This window comes from Moschus berezovskii, chromosome 24 (assembly GCF_049115385.1).
Source record: "Moschus berezovskii isolate FMDL1 chromosome 24, NW_MosBer_1.0, whole genome shotgun sequence".
NCBI classification, from domain to species: Eukaryota; Metazoa; Chordata; class Mammalia; order Artiodactyla; family Moschidae; genus Moschus; species Moschus berezovskii.
This window is the reverse complement of record NC_142483.1, coordinates 52,096,475-52,120,273: the sequence shown is the minus strand read 5'-3', so window position 1 is coordinate 52,120,273 and position 23,799 is coordinate 52,096,475.

Sequence of the window (23,799 nt, the reverse complement as noted above, 5' to 3'; positions counted from 1 at the left end):
TACATAATACTAGGATTCAGAATTCCGCATGTTCTCCAGCGCAGAGCACCGAATAAAGAAACAATTAGACAAGTGACTAAGACCTCGAAGCCGAAATGGGTCTTCCATACTTCCAAATTTTCCTCTTCACTTCCTTTGTTACCCCCACCACAAAGGAAGGAAAAATTGCTTCTTCAACTAAAGAAGCAAACGAAGGACACACACACACACAAACAAAAGTACTGAATCTCAATGTGAGGAACCTCAGCCACGTCTCCCAAGGTATCTTGGCTCAGATCAAAGTGGGACCTGAGCGTGTACTCCCACAAAAAGCTCACGGAGTGAACAAGAGACACAGGAGGATGGGCATCATTCTCAGGGGAGAGGTATTCGCTGCCCAAATTTGAAGCACATCTCCTTTCTTTAAGGCACAGCAACTCTGCCCAGTAGCCGGATAGGAACCGAGGTGCTGACAGTGAAACGGCAACTCTTTCCCTTTTGCTTGGAGAGTAAGGGCAGGCCTGACATACGAAGAGAAAGCAAAATTGCCCTTGGCAAAACCCCCTCTCTTTTCTTCTTTTAATCCCCTTAGCTTAACACTCAAGCCTATATTCAGTCACCAAGTGGAGAGGCGGAACAGAACAACTGTTGGTGACTCGTGAGGTGTTTCCGCAGTTTATATCCCCACTGTCATGCACAGTTCAGTACGGAGCAGCCCGGACACCATAGCCCAAATGAAGGAGAAAACCTGGGAGAGGATTAGATTCCCTTTTCACACGTATTGGGACTTTCCTGGTGGCTCAGATGGTAAAGAATTTGCCTGCAGTTCAAAGACAAATGTATCCCCTTGAGTCTTTCAGTTGGACTAACATAGGCATCCCAGAGACAGACAAGTCCATATTCAGTCTGTCACAGGTCTGTGAACCCCAGATTGAGGTTACTGGCTCAGATGAGACGAAAGGACTCTAGGATTATCTTTCCCTGGCTGAAGAGCTTTCTCTGTACACACCTAGGATTGTTTTTTTTATGTTCCAAGAGGCCATTTCTACAAGTGCTGCCACCCCCCAAGTAAAATTCCACTCTGGGTATTTATAAATAGAGCATGGAACTGCAGTTAGCCTTTGCCATGTTTTCAAATAGGCTCTTGGTCTTTCGTAACCAAGAACAACTAACATCAGCACATTTGCTCTAACTTTTTCTTTTCTACTTCTTTCTCTTTCCAAACCAGTATTTTTTTATCTTTGATGCTATGTGTGCCAAGTCACTTTGGTCGTGTCCATCCCTTTGTGACTCCATGGACTGCAGGCCGCCAGGCTCCTCTCTCCATGGGATTCTCTGGGCAAGAATACTGGAGTGGGTTGCCATGCCCTCCTGCAGGGGATCTTCCCAACCCAGGGATCGAACCCACCTCTCTTACGTCTCCTGCATTGGCAGGCAGGTTCTTTACCACTAGCACCAGAGTGGCTATTTCAGAGGACAGGGTAATGAAAATACTTAAGGAGGAAGGAGATGGGAGGAGGTCTGGGAGAAGACTATTCCAGAAGGAAGAGTGAATACAAAGACTCTGGGGTGGAAATGCACTTGATATTTTTCAACCAACTCCAAGAAGTGTGGAGAGAGGAAGGCAAGACAAAGCAACATATCTTGTAGTGTCTTCAAGACCCCTGAGAGACTTTGGCTTTTACCTCAAGTGAGATCACCTTTTGACTTACATATTATCAAATTGCACTGGCTGTTATGTTGAGAATAAAACGGGAGTGGGTAGTGGTTGAGCAACCAGCAGCTCTAGTGGACAAATTAGGAGACAGGGAGATAGGTGGGAGGTGATATTGGCTTGTTCCAAGATTGTAACAGGAAAGATAACAAGAACACATCAACTTCATTTTGTTTGGGTCTATGATGTCTTAGTCACAGCATGTGGGATCTTTCAGTTCAGTTCAGTTCAGTTGCTCAGTCGTGTCCGACTCTTTGCGACCCCATGAATCACAGCACGCCCGGCCAACCTGTCCATCACCAACTCCTAGAGTTCACTCAAACTCATGTCCATCGAGTCGGTGATGCCATCCAGCCATCTCATTCTCTGTCATCCCCGTCTCCTCCTGACCCCGATCCCTCCCAGCATCAGAGCCTTTTCCAGTGAGTCAACTCTTCACATGAGGTGGCCAAATTATTGGAGTTTCAGCTTTAGCATCAATCCTTCCAATGAACAACCAGGACTGATCTCCTTTAGAATGGACTGGTTGGATCTCCTTACAGTCCAAGGGACTCTCAAGAGTCTTCTCCAGCACCACAGTTCAAAAGCATCAATTCTTTGGCGATCAGCTTTTTTCACAGTCCAACTCTCACATCCATACACGACCACGGGAAAAACCATAGCCTTGGTTGGCAAAGTAATGTCTCTGCTTTTCAATATGCTATCTAGGTTGGTCATAACTTTCCTTCCAAGGAGTAAGCGTCTTTTAATTTCCTGGCTGCAATCAGCATCTGCAGTGATTTTGGAGCCCAAAAAAATAAAGTCTGACTCTGTTTCCACTGTTTCCCCATCTATTTCCCATGAAGTGATGGCACCAGATGCCATGATCTTAGTTTTCTGAATGTTGAGCTTCAAGCCAACCTTTTCACTCTCCTCTTTCACTTTCATCAAGAGGCTTTTGAGTTCCTCTTCACTTTCTGCCATAAGGGTGGTGTCATCTGCATATCTGAGGTTATTGATATTTCTCCCGGCAATCTTGATTCCAGCTTGTGCTTCTTCCAGCTCAGCGTTCCTCATGATGTACTCTGCATATAAGTTAAATAAGCAGGGTGACACTATACAACCTTGACGTACTCCTTTTCCTATTTGGAACCAGTCTGTTTTTCCATGTCCTGTTCTAACTGTTGCTTCCTGACCTGCATACAGGTTTCTCAAGAGGAAGGTCAGGTGGTCTGGTATTCCCATCTCTTTCAGAATGTTCCACAGTTTATTGTGATCCACACAGTCAAAGGCTTGGGCATAGTCAATGAAGCAGAAATAGATGTTTTTCTGGAACTCTCTTGCTTTCTCCATGATCCAGCGGATGTTGGCGGATGTGGGATCTTTAGTAGTGGCATATGAACTCTTAGTTGTGGCATTTGGGATCTAGTTCCCTGATTAGGGATTAAAACTGGGCCCCCTGCACTGGGGACACAGAGTCTTAGCCACTGGATTACCAGTGAAGTTCCACACATCAACTTCTTGAAACATTTTAAATGTAGAGCCAACAGGACTTGCTAATGGGATATATCCATTGGTATGAAATCTGTATCGGAGAAGGCAATGGCAAGCCACTCCAGTATTCTTGCCTAGAAAATCCCATGGACGGAGGAGCCTGATAGGCTACAGTTCATGGGGGTAGCGAAGAGTTGGACACAACAGAGCAACTTCACTTTCACTTTTCACTTTCATGCATTGGAGAAGGAAATGGCAACCCACTCCAGTATTCTTGCCTGAAGAATCCAAGGACAGGGGAGTCTGGTGGGCTGCCGTCTATGGGGTCGCACAGAGTCAGACATGACTGAAGCGACTTAGCAGCAGCAGCAGTGGCAGCATGAAATCTGTATACCATATATTGTATCAGTGAGCACTGCCCCCTTATCCTACTCCAACACAGAACATCTGTTCTTTTTTAATAATTTTGAGTGCAAGAAGGAAATAGAAATATTTTTATATAGATGAAACTTGGCATCCAAAATCTTGGGTTGGCATCCAAAATCTTGGGTTTGCATCCAGGCTAAATCAGCTGTGCAACCCTAGACAGAATAGTCCACCCTTTGGTTTCATGGTTTTATCAGGAAGATGAAATGAGTGTTTAGAAGGAATTATGAACTTTAAAATTCAAAGAAAAATACATTAAGGAGAAAACAAAAATAATAGTTGGAGGTTTAAAGTGAGAATACGGTGGAGTGCTTGGAATTAGCTTAGTAGGTATATTTAATTATATGAAAGAGTATAACCCAAACAGGCAGATTAAAAAATTCAGAAAGATAGTGCTCTAAATATCAATCTTTGCACTTCCCTGGTGGTCCAGTGGCTAAGACTCCATGCTCCCACTGCAGGGGGCCTGGGTGCATTGCCTGGTCAGGTAACTAGGGGCTTCTCAGTAGTGGTAAAGAATCTGCCTGCCATTGCTGGAGATGCAGGAGACTCAGGTTGGATCCCTGGTATGGAAGATCCCTGGGTATGGAAGATCCCCTGGAGAAGGGAGTGGCAATCCACTCCAGTATTCTTGCATGGAGAATCCCAAGGACAGAGGAGTTTGGCGGGCTACAGTCCATGGGGTTGCAGACAGTTGGACACGACTGTGTGACTGAGCGCACACACAGTGAACTAGACCCCACATGCCATAACTGAGGATCTGTGAGCCCCAGCTAAGACCTAGCACAGTCAAATAAGTAAATGCAAATAAATATTTTTAGAATGTCAGTCTTCTCCATGGATCGTTATTAGGAGTTTCCAGGGTAATAAGGATGCTCATTAAAAGAAGAGATACAAAGCCTCAAACCAAAAAAGTATGAGTCAAAATCCTATCTGCCTTGTGCTCTTGTTTAGGCTTTAGTTTGTGATTGGAAAGAACAGAAGAGAAAGGGAGTGAAAGAGATGCTGTCTGGGACACATTTTAACTGCTGAGGCGGTTTCCCAAACACTTCCTTATTCGGGTCACTGCAGTCCTGGATCTGGAGCTCAGCTTTCCTAGTCAGGAAGTCTGATGTTGTCCTGGTGCTGGAGCTGACTCAGAGGAAGTGACTGTCTTAACTGAACTCCCAAGTGGCTCATAAGCAAACCAGGAAGCTAATTTAGTTTTCATGGCTTTGAATTGACCCAGTTTTTCATATCCATCGAATTATACACATCTTGAGGGTAAGCAGAAGCCATGTTAGACCAGAAGGCATCTGGTAAGCATGATATCAGGGCACTTACAGGAGGAAGGAAGATAAGGAAGATAATGGATGGGGCGTAACTCATCCATTCAAAGCCAGCTGCAGTGTTTTTACCCACCATTGGAGTATTTTTCCAGGATGCAGAACTTTGATTGCCTTGGCCAGTGGGTCTCCCTTGGATGGTCTTCTGCAGCCACTGACTACTTTTTCTTTCCCCTTCTTTCTTTGAGAAAAATTCAAACAGCCTTCTTTATTTGTAGTCAGAAGAACGTGAACTTATAAAGTGCACTGTATAATAAGTTTGGGAGTTAGGCAGATAGCATGTACTTATGAGGAGGGTGACTTTGAACAAGTTTAAACAATTTGATTCCTTCCATAGCCTGCTTCATTATATGTGAAAAGCAATACCTAGTCTTCAAGTATATTGTAAGGATAAAGGAAATAACTCAGTTCTATGCTTCTCAGGGAGTAGACATCCAATAAAATAAATTATTTCTTCTGGTTACATCATTCTCTCCCTTCCTCCTTCTCTAAAGGGATGGAGTTTTGTCCCTAAACTCAGCTCTGCATTGTTTTCATATAATCATTCAGCCCAGTAACTATGCTAGCTTTCTGTGATCAAATGCTAGTACTTACAGGTGACAGGAAACAACTCTAAGAACTGCATGCATTTCAGTTCAGTTCAGTTCAGTCGCTCAGTCATGTCTGACTCTTTGCGACCCCATGAATCACAGCACGCCAGGCCTCCCTGTCCACCACCAACTCCCGGAGTTCACTCAAACTCATGTCCATCGAGTCGGTGATGCCATCCAGCCATCTCATTCTCTGCCGTCCCCGTCTCCTCCCATCCCCAATCCCTCCTAGCATCAGACTCTTTTTCCAGTGAGTCAACTCGTCACATGAGGTGGCCAAAATACTGCAGTTTCAGCTTTAGCATCAGTCCTTCCAATGAACACCCAGGATTGATTTCCTTTAGAATGGACTGGTTGGATCTCCTTACAGTCCAAGGGACTCTCAAGAGTCTTCTCCAGCACCACAGTTCAAAAGCACCAATTCTTCGGCAATCAGCTTTCTTCACAGTCCAACTCTCACATCCATACATGATCACGGGAAAAACCATAGCCTTGACTAGACAGACCTTGGTTGGCAAAGTAATGTCTCTGCTTTTGAATATGCTATCTAGGTTGGTCATAACTTTCCTTCCAAGGAGTAAGCGTCTTTTAATTTCCTGGCTGCAATCAGCATCTGCAGTGATTTTGGAGCCCAAAAAAATAAAGTCTGACACTGTTTCCACTGTTTCCCCTTCTATTTCCCATGAAGTGATGGGACCAGATGCCATGATCTTTGTTTTCTGAATGTTGAGCTTCAAGCCAAACTTTTCACTCTCCTCTTTCACTTTCATCAAGAGGCCTTTGAGTTCCTTTTCACTTTCTGCCATAAGGATGGTGTCATTACTCAACTTGTTCAATACATCAACTGTTTTGAACTGAATAGAGATTAAAATGTGAAATGTGCTATGAATTGTTGGGCGAGAATTTCTTTACCTTGTTAAATATTTAAAAATTTTCCAGGTTACAAAAGTATGTAAGAACTCTGAGAAACCCTGGAAGAATTGCCAACAAAGTTAAGAGAACTGATACAGACCAGGACTTTCAGAAGAGACTAACCACAAGGAAGGTCAGACAATCCTAAAAGAGAAAAAAGAACAATTGGAAATATAGAGAATGATGAAATAAAGCCTGACTAATCAAGAAGGGATGCTAGATGTCAATAGTCCAACAAACTGTAATCAACAAGGGAAAACAAAATGTGAGAAAAATGTATCACAACCATGACCCATGTAAGGCTAGAGATTGGGGACACGGGTTAATAACAGTAAATCCACATACATGTTGCTGAGAAGGAAGATTTTTCACTCAAACCATTCGCTGTCCAATATTTGGTCTATTCTGTTACTTGTGAAACACATCTATGCACAGAGCAATTTAGTGACAGTGACTGAGATTAATTTACCTCCAGAATCTAGTCACAGATACCTATGTGCTATGTCCCAGGAATTTAATCATGCACTCCATAATTTCAGTATTTGAGAGGAACAGGCTCGTTAATTGTCTTTACAATGTAAATTAATTAAGGGCATTGGTATGTACCTCTGTTAGGCGATGGTAGATCTGTGTGTTTTAAGCTGGATAGAGCTGTTGTTCCTGTGGTTAATGCTTTTTGATAAAGGACTCCTCTGGCCCAGTAATTAGAATTGATTATGATGGTGTCCATTTTATTCATTTATTGTAATTGCTCACATAATAGCCTTTATACACCTTCAGATATGTGGCTACATCTCACCTTCCTGAGACTTTGCCCTGGGCACTTTGACTGACACAGACTTTGTCACCTCTTCCCAGTCAGAGCTTGACGACTCTTCCTGAGAGTAGGTCTTTGTCACCAGCTTGCTACTTATTCAAGTTTTTACCTAAATTTGACTTGCTTAACGTTCTGTGGTTATGATGATTTCTTACATTTTCTTAAAACACTCTATATAGCATGAAGTGTTTCAAAAAGGATCATTGTGATCTTTTTTATCACAGTGGGATTAAGTTGAAACAAAATGATATAACTAAAAATATATACTGGCTAATATGGATAATATAAATAATATAAAAACTTTAGACACTTTCAAGTAGATGAGTGAGACTTTTTGCAAATAATTAAAACTGTACTCTTCATTTTTCTTTGAGCAAGAAGAGAAGCGTGATTGGTTCAGTTACATTGTCCTTGATAGGCAAAAGTAAAAATACAGTAGATATTCCTCTGGAGGAGGGGCTCTTCTTTGGGGGAAGAACTACTTAAGATTAGTCTTATTTCTGTGTTTTGTGATGTGGGGGTGGGAGGCAAGCTTCACTTTGTGAAGTCAACTTGAATGATGTCATAATACCGCACATTGCCTTCAAAGTATTCCAGGATGTTTCCACTAACGTTTTCCGAATTTTCCTCCTGCCACTCTTCCTTGTAAAAGTTGACTTTGAAAGTTCAGGCATTTTTAAGTTTTATCCATGTGCAAAGCATATCTTGAATTTCTTTAATGTAGCTTGCAAGCTTGTGCTGTATTTATTTCACCCTTGCATAACTCAAAAGTAGTGGAACAGATTGTGCTCAGATTGGGCAAAAGCAATTACCCAAACCCATAGACTAGGACTCATCATGGCCCCAGAAAATAATCTGGGGGGAAGCCATGATGGCACAAAAACACAGGGTTATTAGAGGTTTCTGTTGACAGCTCTGCTGCCTCACACTTTCTAGCATAGATCTTCTCAGAAGGATCTGCAGTGTCATTTCAGAGACTGGGCGGCACGTTCTACACTCTGTGTTGACTTTGGTCTTAGCCTGTGCGCCTGGCTCCATGTGCATTTCAAATTATAACTACAATGAAAACACTCAGTAATAAATACTGGCTTAGCACTTGAACATGGGCAAAATGCTTTCAATATTACAAGAGATCCTTACATCCCTGTTTTTCTTTCTGCAGATAGGAAAACCGAGATTCATCAAGTTAATGATATGACCCAAGTCCTCATCAGCTCTTCTAAGGTAAGACTCTAATACAATTCTTCATTCATTCAGTAGTTATAATCGTGAAAGCCTAGTGTGTACCAAGCACTAAGCCGGAGCAAGGTAAGCCGAGTTTCTTTCTAAATGATCATGAAATCATGACTCATTATACGGTTACAAGTCAGGATGTTCCAAAGGAAAAGGTCAGTGCACTCTGGGAGGGGAAAACAGGCACCTGATTGCCATCAGGTGGACTCTGGGAGGAAGATGCATGTGCATTTAAATTGAGATGAGAAGGAGCTAGTAGGCTCCACAGCTCACTTGCAACATTATACTCAGACCATCTTGGAATGATGATCTGAAAATAACACAAAAAATACAGACATTTAAAAAAAGTACTCATGTTTATCTTTATCGAAAAAATAGAAGTACTGGGTACCAGTCAAAATTCACTTCACTGTTAACAATATCCAAGGTAATAGGCCAGAATTTAATTGCAACAGTGGCCTTCTTTCAAAAGCACCTATGGCTTCTGAAACCAGAGAGACAAATGTCCTCCTGAGGCCTGTGTAACACTTAGTCTAGTCTCCTCTTCAGACACTTATGACTGCCTTGGGTGTAATTAGTTCTGCCAAGTCACAACATCCACGAGGGCAGAGATCACAAGATTTCCACATCTTATTCTCAAAGTGTGCTGCTTCAACATTTGGAGTAGACTTCAGTTGGTAGATGGAGTTATATAACCTGTGCATGAGAAAAATCCAAAAGAAGCCGCATGGTGTAGCATCAAGAAGGGGTCTGTAGTGTCTGGTTGGTCTGGATTCAAGTTCTCACCCCCGTCTCTCTGACTGTGCTCACTTAATCTTCTCTGAGCTTTGGACTCCCTGTCTGTAAAGTGAATATTGACATCCCGCTTATAAGGCTGTTGAGGAAGGGAAAGCACAATCTATTCAACGCATAACAGTGAGGAGGGTTGATTCAATTGCTCACAAATTGTTAGTTACTCTTTAAGTGTTCTCCTTCTCTTCTGATGAATGTTTATCCATCTCCTAGAGTTATTTTGAGTTTGGTTAAGGAAAGTGGTGGGGGGAATTCTGAGTGTTAGAATATTTCACATACTATGTGGATGTTTGCTGTGTATCAAGGTGTAATAAATGATAAAGAGACTAAGGCATAATGATTGTTTAGCAAATGTCACTGTGAACAATCAAACAGTATAGCGTTCTTGTCCAATCGAAATGTATTATAATCTGAATAATACTGTTTCCTAGGTTTTTAAGATTATTGTTGGATATATCTAAAAATATTACAACGTAGCAGGACTGTGTGAGACTGAAATCACTTCAAATCTTTCTACGTATGTTAGATTACCTCTCCTTGGTTCCTGTAAGGGCATCTTTTTTATCCACTATCCCTGATGTGTTTTTCCTGCTGGCTTTGTAACTGATGAGAGTAAACAAACATGCTGTGTCAACCCCAGAGCCCTTCTCTGATCCACAGGGCTGGTGGGGACGGGAGGGCAGTCACCAGCATGAACGCAGAAAGAAATGCGAGATCATGTTATTAAGCCAAAGCAGAGCTGTTAATCCCCAAAGTGCATGGAGAGAAATCAATAGAGTCAAAATACTAACAACAAATAGCCATCTTCTTCCTGGTTTCACACTCACCAAAGACAACATGATCAAGAGAGCCTATAAACAGAGAACGTCTTATTAGCAGCTCATGGCTGTCCCTTTAATACTAACAGTATTTGCCCTTGGAGAGAAAACCAGTACTACAGACATTTAAATTTAAATTACTTCTAGCTGTTGATACACTGTCTCCACTGAAATACTGCCTGTCTGGAGGTAGCAGACAGTGGTCTGGTGATTGCTGTCATTATGATTATTTTCCATCTCTCCCTGGGGTCATCTTCAAGTAATCGGGAGATCAGGTGTCTCCAGCCATCCCAGAGCATTTCTGTCACACGCTGAGTGACCACTCATCAGAGCTGTCCTCGTGGGGTGCTTTGACATACACATTTCCTACATTTGGTTGCTCCAGCAGCTGTTGCTGGTGCATCCCTCTTGGTGCTCAACTGATAATCAGGGGAAACATGGCACCTTCTTTCCCACATTCAGCTTCAAACACTGTGGTTCTCATGCACCTGACTGATACTTTCCACTCTTTTGTCAGTACCAACAGTTGAGAAGGATGGTAAGATCCTAAGTACTGATTGTGAGTCAAAGCTTATAGGAAAGAGCCTCAAGCGTGGGACAGTACGTCTCAAGTTCCTTTGATGCCAGTTGGGTCAAGTTATTTGAATGGAGGGTACCCGACCCACATCCTCCTTCTCTGTGGCAGCCATTGAGTTCTCAGCATGGTTTATGCTGTGTTGTGTGTGTCTGTGTGTGTGTGTGTGCGTGTCTGTGTGTCTGTGTGTGTGTGTCTGTGTGTGTGTAGGGGGCTGAATGTCTGTAAGAAATACTCAGGGAAAGAGAACCTTTCAAAGTTCTGAAACCAAAACTTTGACACAGGCCCTTCGCTGGAGTTAATGAGCTGAGAAACATAGCACTAAAAACCTTGCAATTGTTCTCTGGTATTGCAGCCAAAGTGGGTCAGTTGAGGGTGGTCTGGGTTCCAAGCATCTATGGTAACTCTTCAGGGGGACGGGACAAAAAGCACTGTGTGAGTCCTCAAAGGTTCAGCACTCGCTCTGCGTTTGCGGGTGTGGCTGTGTCTGTGTGTGTGTGTGAACACGCACACCCTCACTTTGTGCCCTTCTTCCCACTCGGCCCTCCCTGCAATTCCTGCCTGCTTTGGACCTGCCTATTTTTAAAGCTCCGTGAAACATCACTTACTCTGTACTGTTAACCTTCTGCTCTTCAACCAAAAGCAATTTTTTCCTCCTCTGAATCCATGGCGTCTGGTCTGATTCTCTCTAAGGGCATTTTTTGTCTTGGCTTTAACTTGAGTGAACATAGTTCATTCATCTTCCAATAGAACAGACTCATAATATTCATATTTGATGCATTGTTGACCCCCTAAAAATGAATGTTAAATGAAGGTCAAACACTCATGAATATCATACTGCCTGTTTAAACCCTGATATATGTGTGGTACAGGTAATAGACAGCAAAGTAATACTACCCCATTAAATGCTCAAAACTTTCTGATTTCTTGAAAAAAATCGGCCCGAGTTGTTCAGATATTGAGGGGCTTCAGTGGAGGAATCTGTGTTTACTGCATCCTCATCTGGTAGACAAGCCAGCCCAGCTGGCCGTGTGCCTCCCCTATAACTCTGCACCATCACACAAGCCCAAAGAAGCAGTGTCTTCACTGCAGTGAGGAGCAGGAACAAATCAACCGGAGAGTGAACACAAAGGCCAGCTTGAGAAAAAGACTTTGTCATTCTTGGCAAAAGAGCCATGGCTTATTTAGTGTTGACTTTAGATATTTTGGGGAAGGAAATGGCAACCCACTCCAGTACTTTTGCCTGGAAAATCCCATGGATGGAAAAGCCTGGTAGGCTACAGTCCGTGGGGTCGCAAAGAGTCGGACACGACTGAGCGACCTTACCTTACCTTAGATATTTTGGTAGTCTGTGTTCTCATTTGTTCACAAACATTTATTGATAACTTTTCTGGGTTCTGTGGGAGGGAATCAATTAGCAAAAATAAAAGGACATCATTGCCAACAAGTGGAACAATTGGACACACATACACATATATATATAAATCATTCAGTGCACAATTATATTTTAACACAGCTATCTCTCAAAGGAACCCAACTGCACCCTCAAAATCAATGTTATTTCCACCTTACTTTCAGCATGTATTTAGTTGCCATATCAAAGTTTATATTTTGCTCGCTTATTTGTTTGTTTGTGACTGCTCTATTCACTTTAAGATGTTAGCAGTGGCTTGTGGGGCCTCACATAGTTTGTAGTCACACTTTAAATACGTTGCAATATCCTTTCTATGTTACAAGGTTTCTGCCATATTTTCCTATATTTTTGTTCCTGCTGTCTGAGCACTGGATTTGAATATCATGTGGTCCAGGTTTCTCCCAGATGGATAAGTGCCCTTTTCAAGAAGCAGACAATCTCTGATCAATATGTACGTGACAGTCTCCAGTGTCAGGAGCTCACTAAATCCTCAGGTAACAAACAGCAAATTCCTCTTCTAGACAGCTTTCACTTTACTGGGCAGTGTGCTACTTGGTTGGCTGTTTTGTTGGTTTGCATTATTTATCTGTTACCTAAGTTTTTCAATGAAGACTCTATCTTTAGAACAGTTTTAGATTCATGGAGAATTGAGGAGGAGGTAGAGAGGTTTCTCAGATATCTACTACCCCACAAATGCATACATCATAATCCTCCCAAGTCCACAGTTTCTTATGGTTCCCTCATGAGGCTGTACATTCTGTGCGTTTGGACAGAGGCATACTGACATGTATCACGCATGTACCAGCATTGCAGCATCATACACGGCAGTTTCACTAAAGATCCTCTGTGCCCTGCCTATTCATCCTGTCCTTTTTCTCCTGACAACTAGCAATCGCTGGCATTTTTAATATTCCTGTAGTTTTACCTTTTAAAAAATATCATATAGTTGAAGTCATACAGAACGTAGTCTTTTCATATTAACATCTGTTGCTTTGTAAAATGCATTTCAGTTTCCTTCATGTCTTTTTGTGGCTTCACAGCCTGTTCCTTTTTAGCTCTGAGACTGAACTGAACTAAACTGAATAGTCTGTTGTCTGGATGTACCACGGTGCACTTATCTGTTTGTCTACTGAAAGACATCTCGGTTGCTTCCAAGTTTAGGCGCTTCTAATAAAGTTGTATCCATGTACGGGTTTGGGGGTGGATATAAATTGTCATTCGGGCTTCCCAAGTGGCTCAGTGGTAAAGAATCCACCTGCCAAGCAGGAGGCACAAGAGATGCCAGTTCAATCCCTGGGTTGGGAAGATCCCCTGAAGGAGGAAATGGCAACCCACTCCAGTATTCTTGCCTGGAGAATCTCATGGACAGAGAAACCTGGTGGGCTACAGTCCTTGGGGTCACAAAAGAATTAGATACGACTTAGCAAATAAACAACACTAACAACAAAGTTGTCAACTACTTTGGGTAAATACCAAGCAGCACAACTGGATCATGTGGTAAAAGTAAGTTTGGTTTTTTAGGAAACAGAAACTGCCTTCCAAAGTGACTGGGCCAGTTTGCATTTCCATCAGCAATGAAGGAGAGGTCCTGTCACTCCACATCTTTTCCAGAATTTGGTGTTACCAGTGTTTTGGATTTCAGCTGTTCTAATAGGCATATGGCGGTATCTCATAGTTAATTTAATTTGCATTTCCCTGTTGATATAGGATGTGGAGCATCTTTTCATGTGCTTATTTGCTATCTGTATATCTTCTTTGGTGAGGTGTGTCTTAAGGTTTTTGACTCATTTTAAAATCTGATTGCTTGCTTTTCTCCTTGAATTTTAAGTGTTCTTTGTATATTTTGGATAGCGGTCCTTTATCAGATGTTTCTTGCAAATATTTTCTCTGAGTCTGTGGCTTCCTTGACATTGCCTTTCACAGAGCAGACATTTTTAACTTTAATGAAGTCTAGCTTATCAATTATTTCTTTCTTGAATCATATTTTGGTCTTGTATCTGAAAAGTTATTGCCATATCTGAGATCATCTAGGCTTTCTCCTATATCACCCTCTGGGAGTTTTATAGTTAGGTTTGACCTATTTGTGAAAAATGTAAAGTATGTGTGTCCAGATTCTTTTTTTTTTTTTTTTTTGCCTGTGGATGTCCAGTTGTTTCAGCACCATTTGTTAAAACTTCTATCTTTGCTTCATGCTGTTGCCTTTGCTTCCCTGTCAAAAATCTGCGACTAAATATTTATATGAGTCTGTTTTTGAGGTTTCTGTTCTGTTTCTCTGATCTAGTTGTATGTTTCTTCACCCACTCCACTGTCCAGATTGCTAAGTGACTGTATGAATTTTGGAAGAAAATAATGACTTGAGACTTTCAGTTCATCTGAAAACACACTATCATGAGGAATATTTGGATGTCAAATGATGTTGCTAGTTTGCCCCTTTGTGTATGAAAAGTTCAAGAAAAGCTGTTTTGGGTGTCTCTAGGCTGCAACTAAAAACAAAACCTTTTTTTTGGGGGGAGGCTTTTTTATAGATATATAGCAATTATACTTAAGAGGTACCTTCCCGGTGCTCCCACACTCCCAGATTTATCACTAACGTGAGGCTAGCTTCTCACAACTGGGACCCACCTAGTAGATACTGGAGAGGCCTCTCCCATTTGTTCAAACATCTCTCATGTGGCACACACCACATAAGTCCTTTTTTTTTTTTTTTTTGCTAGAAAACACCCCTTCCTACACTATATTTTTTTATTTTTATTTTTAGTTGGAGGATAATTGCTTTCATTATTATCCTGGTTTCTGCCATACGTCCACATGGACCAGCCATAGTTACATGGATGTCCTCCCTCTTGAACCTCCCCTCCCACCTCCCACCTCTCTAGGCTAACACACTCTTTCCTGTTTAAAACTCAGTGAGCTTGAAATAACAACAGAGCCTGTCCCCAGCGGGGTGTCTGTGGAAATATATCTGTCTTGTAACTGGGGAGGTTGTGACATCCAGAGACCTCCGGCCTGTAATCTCCCATCACCTGTGTGGTGAACACAGACGAGAGCTCATCACTCATCACAATGGCTAAATGAGGAGCAGCATGGACAGTATTTGCTGGTGTAGGATTTTTCATTTAATTAAGCCCGAGTTTCTATCTGCCCAAGGGACCTCACTGTTAAAGGGAGGATGCTGAAAAAGCCTTGTTGGTATTTAAGCCTCACAATAACTTTTTCCCTATGTAATTAAAGTCTGTCCATTGATTTCAGCTCTCAGGGAAGGTTATTGTTTTTGAACCAACACTGTCATCATGGTTTTGTATTTATGGAGCAGCCTTCATTAGTTAAGTGACCTTGGGCAAGTCACTTAACCCCTGTGACTTTTGGTATAGAGCCGAGTTATTAATACCTGCTAAATAGAACTGTTGTCAGTATTACACAAGGTAATGAATAATAGCCTCGTTACTTAGAAGGGAGACAACCTGCATTCTCTCAGTTCATGCTCACAATACCAGTGGGAGGATAGACCTGTTTATTGGGGTGTATTTGTGTGTGTGAGTATGTTTAACCCTAAACTCCAAATGAGGGTTCAGGCTCAGTAAACTGTCTAACATTGCAAAGCTGGGAAATTGCAAAACAGAGATTCATCTCTAGCTATTTTGACACTCATAAGGCATTGGGCCCTACATACATTTCCTGATACTGAAGCCTGACCTCATTCAGAAATCTCACATTGACTCCCGTTATGTTGGCAGAAATCAGACATTTAAAAAAGCAAACCAAAGACAATAGGAACCTATCAAAACTGACCTGGAACTGAAAGTGCACACTTTAGAAAAGAATTTGGGGTGTGTGGGATGGGTTCACACCACCTCATGGGGTAAATTGTTAGAAATTTTCTAAGTTAGTTGTTAAACACAGCCGTTGTTAAAAATGAAATTATAAGGGCTTCCCTGGTGGATCAGTGGTAAAGAATCGGCCTGCCAATGCAGGAAACACAGGTTTTATCCCTGATCCGGGAGGATCCCACCTAGCGCAGAGCAGCTGAGCCCGTGCACCAGAGCTACTGAGTTCATGCTCTAGAGCCTGGGAGCCGCAACAACTGAGCCCCCGTGCCCTAGAGCCTGTGCTTCACAATGGAGAAGCCCTGCAGCGAGGCACCTGCACAGCGCAACCAGAGCATAGCCCACACAGCAGCGAGGGCCCAGCACTGCAACAAATAAATAGCTAAAATAACTGCTCCTAAAAGAGAAATTATATAGTTCATTAAAGTATGGTACAAAGGTGATGAATACTGAAAACATCACTTTCTAGATATTTTTACCACATTTTACTATTTTCAAGCATATTGTAACTGTAAAATGGTCACTTACCACACACATGGCAGAAGTGATGGCATGTCCCTTGGTATTATAATAGAGAAGAACAAATCTTACTCCATATTGGATTTGTTTCTTTTACTTTAACCTTTGGTATTCTGTAGCTTTGGCTACAAGTTAGAAATGTTGCTTATAACCTTAAATATACGGGAGAACTCATCCTGAAAGCTCTGACTTGTAAAAGTGTAAGGCTTTCCCAGTCACATAGAGATATCAAGTTGCAGAACAGAGAATAACATTTTTCTTCTTAGAGAAGTTACAGGAACATGGTGACCTGCGCTACATGGACAGATGCAAGAACAAACACTTCTGACCAATAAGAAGTTTGCAACAACCAGCCACCCCTCTTTCCCTCTTAGTATCAAAGAAGCCTGAGTTGTAATTCAGGTAAGAGTTCTTAAGACATGAGTCCACCACCTTCTCAGTCTTCTGACTTTCCAAATAAAGCAGCTCTTCCTTGGCTCGACAGCTTATCTCTCAATTTATTGGCCTGTTGTGTGACAAGCAGTATGAGCTTGGGCTCAGTAACACCTTCTGATATTAGGTGAGTAACACCTTCTAATATTAGATTATCAAAGACTGTAGATTCCATCTTAGATTTCTTTCTCTCTGTCTCTTGGATATCTCACTCTCGGAAAGTCAGCTGCCATGACTTCAGGACACCCGGGCAGCCTATGGAGAGGCCCATGTGGCAAGAAAATGAGGTCTCCAGCCTATGGCCAGACAGGAACTGAGGCCTGCCAAAACCACATGAGTCTGGAAGTCTTCAAACAACTACATTCCCAGTTGACAGCTTCATGGCACCTCAGGAAAGACCTCAAGCCAGAACCAGCCAGTCAAGGTGCTCCCAGTAATCAATCACTATTCCAGCGGCAATGCATCTCAGTATCACCTCGATGTCTGATTTTAGAGCGATTTCCATAGAGGTCAAGAAGCCTCTCTTTTCCCCTAAATGTTACAAAATTATGGGCAAACTTAAAATTATACCCACTATTAGTAGAAATATCTGCCCTTTTATATTTTGCTATTTAGTAGGTTCAAGCAAAAACAACTCTGCTTTCTGAACCTGTTTAATTTGGGGGAAAGACATATTATTTCAAGTGTGAATTTGGATTGGAAACAATATAGCCTACTTGACAGTCTTTATTTTTTCTCTTTAAATATGAACTATCAACTATCAAATTTAAGGCAGCATTCTCCAGGAAAGTCTCTCAAGGTTAGTATAGGGTGTGAACAGTTTCTTTCTGACAGAGGTAAAAATTATGTGGTTGTCCTGAACAGGAAAGGGAAGAGGGTGGCCAAGAAAGAGTGTTAATAGCAACATATAGTGCTGGCTAGTACAGAACCAACCGAGAAGCATAGGGTGCCTTCAATAATGGAAGGAAGTTTAGTGGAGTCGCTGGAACGAAACTGGAACTTTCACACATTTGATTCTTAATGTAGCAAATGCTCCTTGCTATACCAGGGAGAATCTTTGCTACTTACAGGAGTAGCAGAAGTTATATCCTCTTAACCTAAGTAACCAAAAGAGCAGAAGTTTTATCCTCTTAACCTGCACCTGAGCATCACTAGAAAAGATACCTACTGGGACTTGGGTTTCCCCTCAATCATATCCTGAATATCTTTAGCGGTACCCAGGCTTCAGATCCATATCCATTATCTATACTTGTATCTTTAGATAGACACACATATAAATGAGAAATGCTGACATAAACTTTATTCTACAGTAATAGGTCAGGAGCTTCCCTGAACCACATCATATTTGTCTTACTGAAAAATAAATCATCTACAACTCCACTGGACAACCTCTTGCTTTCAGGCACACACACCAAAATCTGCAAAGTTTCGTAAAATATGAGAAAGATGTACAGAATTTTAAATGCTCCAAAAACTTGCCAAATGAGATCATTTCCTGAATTGAAGCCCTATGCCAAAAGCATTTTAAAGATAAAATCCTGAATAAGAAAGTTCTTGAGTCATTGGTTATTCTATAGTCTAAAAGCAGAGGAAAAGCTAAGACAGCCCAGAAACAGTAAAATAAGTCTAGCACTCCCAGATTTTCTCTCTGGTCCTTTTATTTTAATTGTTGTTTTGTCTTTTTTTTTAATGTCCTAATAATTTTGAGGGGATGGAGGGATTTCCTACACTAGATCTTTTCACCTGTCTTATTTTTAGGAAGTGATATTTTCTTAAAGCAATTTTGTTTTTTTTTGGAGGCAGAATATAGGAGATTATAGTAAGGCAGTATTTAAATTAAACCTGGGAGACATTTTATTTTTATGCATATTTATACATGTTAGTTATTTCAGTCTTTCATTTTTCCCTGTCAAGAAAGATGATGGTAGAAGGTTGTTTTCTAGGCAAAGCCTCTTGCTTTCCCCTGACACGTAGAGAGACTAATTCCATCACATTTAGCTTATTTATGGAAAACCTTATTCACCCTCCATCCTCTGATTTAAAGAATTAAAATAGGTCTAGGAAAGGTTTTTCCCTGAACCCTAAGCATCTCATTTCTACTCTTGAAGAGGAGAGCTCTCTCTTGGGCCCTTGGGGATGCTCCCCATCTGTAGAAGTGTAGTGTGCTGGCTCTGTCTGAGCTCTGCAAATACAGATGTACATTCCAAATTTGCTCCTTCTGCTTTTCTGTTTGGTTTCAACTACCTAGAGCAGCCATTTCTCTTATCGTGTGGCTCATATATTCAGCTTGCTCCATGTTTCACTGAATCCACATTTACATTTTTATTTCTGATCTTCCTTGATGTTTTGAGAGGATTTCCCAAAAGGGGCAAATGCTGATTTTATACCAGTATTTTAATACTAGATGCCCAATGATTCTGTTTGAAATGTGTAGAATAAACAGTTGGATCATTAATCTGTTTGGATCATTATTCTCTAGTTTAGAGACTGGATTAATAATACAAGTATATATCATTAGGTTACATCTAACATTCCTAGATTATAATTCTTCTTACCTTTTAGAGTTGAAAGACATTGGTATATATCTAAAGTATTTGCAACAGTGGAGGAAATAGTGCTGCTAATATAGGGTTATGAAATTCTCTTCATCTCTGCTTTCTGCTGTGAGCAAACCTCGGTAGATAAAACCACTTACAAGGTTTAATACTATAGTATTGGTACTAGAAAAAGGAAATAGAGACACCTCTGTTATCTGTGTTGTCTCAAAATTATTTTCAACATAATTTTTAATATTCACAGGGATATTCTCAATTGAGCATTTTTACTCCAAATATGCAAATTTTATGTTCCTTGAATTTGAATCTATTTTTGAAGTGCTTCTGGTATTGGAATTCCTTTATAGCAAGCAGTGACATTCTATGATTCATTAAAATAGAGATCACATGAGGTAAAAAAAAAAAAAGTATGAGAAATTGAATTCCACTTAAAAATAGCTGTACTTTTGAAATATAACAAGTAGGGAAGATTAAAAATCAACAAGTCTAGATATCTGTGGAGTTGTTTTTTGTTTTTTTTTTTTTTACTTAAAATACTCTAGTATTTAATCCGACATTGAATAGTAGTTCTAGACAATCTTCTCTATTTCCTTCTGTAGTAAATAAATGCTTAGTAAAAAGGTTTCTGGGCAAAATATTCTAATATTGATGCTGTTGTAAACCAAGTCTCACAATGATGCAAGAATCTCTCTTGTCCAGTTAGAAGTTTTGTTTGTCTGCGTGTGTGTTCCCTTTCTGTCCAGTTTCAGGTAAATCTGGTTCCAAGACAAAAATGTATGGATTTTTAACAAACAGGTAAAAGTGTGAGAAGGAAAGATCACTTCCAGTGACAAGTGGGTGGGTCCTGGTTTCTCCTAGGGAAAAAGTCTCAGAAATGACACTCCTGCTGAAACCCAGGATGTCCTAAGAGGGAACATCCCTTCCAGGGCCCAAAGTAGAGATGCATGGAAAAACCTTACCAGTGCACAGGAGGAAACAAGAAGCAGTAGAATCCCTGAAAGATAGAGGGGTGTGTGCACACCAGCCCTGGCCATGAGTCCACAGAGACGGGTCAATGTCAAGAACAATCCGTGTACAGAAGTTTCTGTGTAGCTCAAGAAGTTTCTGATAGCTGATAAAAGTGGAACTTAGATGACTAGAAATCTAATCAGTGGCAGCACTGGTACTCTAGCCAAGGCAGCTCAATGTTGTTACAGTAAAATAGAGAGAAAGCTTGAAAATCCCTCAAACAGAACCATGTAAGCCATGTAAGGAAAACTAAATCTTGCTTATTTCATGAACATAAGCAAAACTTAACTTATTTCTTGAAAATACCTCTTAAAAGAAACATAATTATTCTAAAATGGTGCAAGATAATTGGCCCCCTTCCATCTGGAAACCGCCGCAGTAATAACCAATCATTGTAAAAGTTTAACAACTTCCTCATCCTCACTTATGAGCCATTCTGTGATGTCATGCTTCTGGACTTTATATTAGTTTTAGATTTGAAGACTTAGTGTGCAAACTCTTCTTTTTGCTCAGTACAGTCTTCCATGTTGTTCATTGTGGTTGTTCAGTCACGAAGCTGTGTCCAGCTCTTTGCAACCCCATAAACTGTAGCACACCGGGCTTCCCTGTCCTTCATTATCTCCCTGAGTGCTCAAACGCATGTCCTTTGAGTCGGTGATGCCATCCAACCATCTTATCCTCTATCACCCCCTTCTCTTCCAGCCCTCAAACTTTCCCAGCACCATGGTCTTTTTCAGTGAGTCAGTTTTTTGCATCAGGTGGCTGAAATATTGGCGCTTCAGGTTCAGCATCAGTTTTTACAATGAATATTTACGATTGATTTCCTTTAGGATTGACTGGTTGGATCTCCTTGCAGTCCAAGGGACACTCAAGAATCTTCTCCAACACCACAATTCAAAGCATCAGTTATTCAACACTCAAACATCTTTATGATCCAACTCTCATATCCATACATGACTACTGGAAAAACCACAGCTTTGACCATACAGACATTTGTTAGCAAGTTCAATTCAGTTCAGTTCGGTTCAGTTCAGTCGCTCGGTCGAGTCCGACTCTTTGCAACCCCATGAATCACAGCACGCCAGGCCTCCCTGTCCATCACCAACTCCCAGAGTTCACTCAAACTCATGTCCATCGAGTCGGTGATGCCATCCAGCCATCTCATTCTCTGTTGTCCCCTTCTCCTCCTGCCCCCAATCCCTCCCAGCATCAGAGTCTTTTCCAGTGAGTCAACTCATCACATGAGGTAGCCAAAGTATCGGAGTTTCAGCTTTAGCATCAGTCCTTCCAATGAACACCCAGGATTGATCTCCTTTAGAATGGACTGGATGAATCTCCTTGCAGTCCAAGGGACTCTCAAGAGTCTTCTCCAGCACCACAGTTCAAAATCATCGATTCTTCAGCGATCAGCTTTCTTCACAGTCCAACTCTCACATCCATACATGACCACGGGAAAAACCATAGCCTTGACTAGGTGGACCTTTGTTGGCAAAGTAATGTCTCTGCTTTTCAATACGCTATCTAGGTTGGTCATAACTTTCCTTCCAAGGAGTAAGGATCTTTTAATTTCATGGCTGCAATCAGAATCTGCAGTGATTTTGGAGCCCAAAAAAATAAAGTCTGACACTGTTTCCACTGTTTCCCCATCTATTTCCCATGAAGTGATGGGACCAGATGCCATGATCTTTGTTTTCTGAATGTTGAACTTCAAGCCAGCCTTTTCACTCTCTTCTTTCACTTTCATCAAGAGGCTTTTTAGTTCCTCTTTGCTTTCTGCCATAAGGGTGGTGTCATCTGCTAATCTGAGGTTATTGATATTTCTCCCAGCAATCTTAATTCCAGCTTATGCTTCTTCCAGCCCAGCATTCCTCATGATGTACTCTGCATATAAGTTAAATAAGCAGGGTGACAATACACAACCTTGACGTACTCCTTTTCCTATTTGGAACCAGTCTATTGTTCAATGTCCAGTTCTAACTGTTGCTTCCTGACCTGCATACAGGTTTCTCAAGAGGCAGGTCAGGTGGTCTGGTATTCCCATCTCTTTCAGAATGTTCCACAGCTTATTGTGATCCACACAGTCAAAGGCTTTGGCATAGTCAATGAAGCAGAAATAGATGTTTTTCTGGAACTCTTTTGCTTTCTCCATGATCCAGCGGATGTTGGCGATTTGATCTCTGGTTCCTCTGCCTTTTCTAAAACCTGCTTGAACATCTGGAAGTTCACGGTTCACATATTGCTGAAGCCTGGCTTGGAGAATTTTGAGCATGACTTTACCAGCGTTTGAGATGAGTGCAATTGTGCAGTAGTTTGCACATTCTTTGGCATTCCCTTTCTTTGGGATTGGGATGAAGACTGACCTTTTCCAGTCCTGTGGCCACCACTGAGTTTTCCAAATTTGCTGGCATATTGAGTGCAGCATTTTCACAGCATCATCTTTCAGGATTTGAAATAGCTCAATTGGAATTCCATCACCTCCACTAGCTTTGTTCATAGTGATGCTCTCTAAGGCCCACTTGACTTCACATTCCAAGATGTCTGGCTCCAGGTGAGTGATCTCACCATCATGATTATCTTGGTCATGAAGATCTTTTTTGTACAGTTCTTCTGTGTATTCCTTCCACCTCTTAATATCTTCTGCTTCTGTTAGGTCCCTACCATTTCTGTCCTTTATCGAGCCCATCTTTGCATGAAATGTTCCCTTGATATCTCTAATTTTCTTGAAAAGATCTCTTGTTTTCCTATTCTGTTGTTTTCCTCTATTTCTTTGCATTGTTTGCTGAGGAAGGCTTTCTTATCTCTCCTCGCTATTCTTTGGAACTCTGCATTCAGATGCTTATATCTTTCCTTTTCTCCTTTGCCTTTCGCTTCTCTTCTTTTCACAGCTATTCATAAGGCCTCCTCAGACAGCCATTTTGCTTTTTTGCATTTCTTTTCCATGGGGATGGTCTTGGTCCCTGTCTCCTGTACCATGTCACGAACCTCTGTCCAGAGTTCATCAGGCACTCTATCTATCAGATCTAGTCCCTTAAATCTATTTCTTACTTCCACTGTATAATCGTAAGGGATTTGATTTAGGTCATATCTGAATGGTCTAGTGGTTTTGCCTACTTTCTTCAATTTAAGTCTGAATTTGGCAATAAGGAGTTCATGATCGGAGCCACAGTCTGCTCCTGGTCTTGTTTTTGCTAACTGTATACAGCTTCTCCATCTTTGGCTAAAGAATATAATCAATCTGATTTGTGGTCCACTGGAGAAGTGAATGGCAGACCACCTCAGTATACTTGCCTTGAGAACTCCATGAACAGTATCAAAAGGCAAAATGATAGGATACTGAATGAGGAATTCCCCAGGTCAGTAGGTGCCCAGTATGCTACTGGAGATCAGTGGAGAA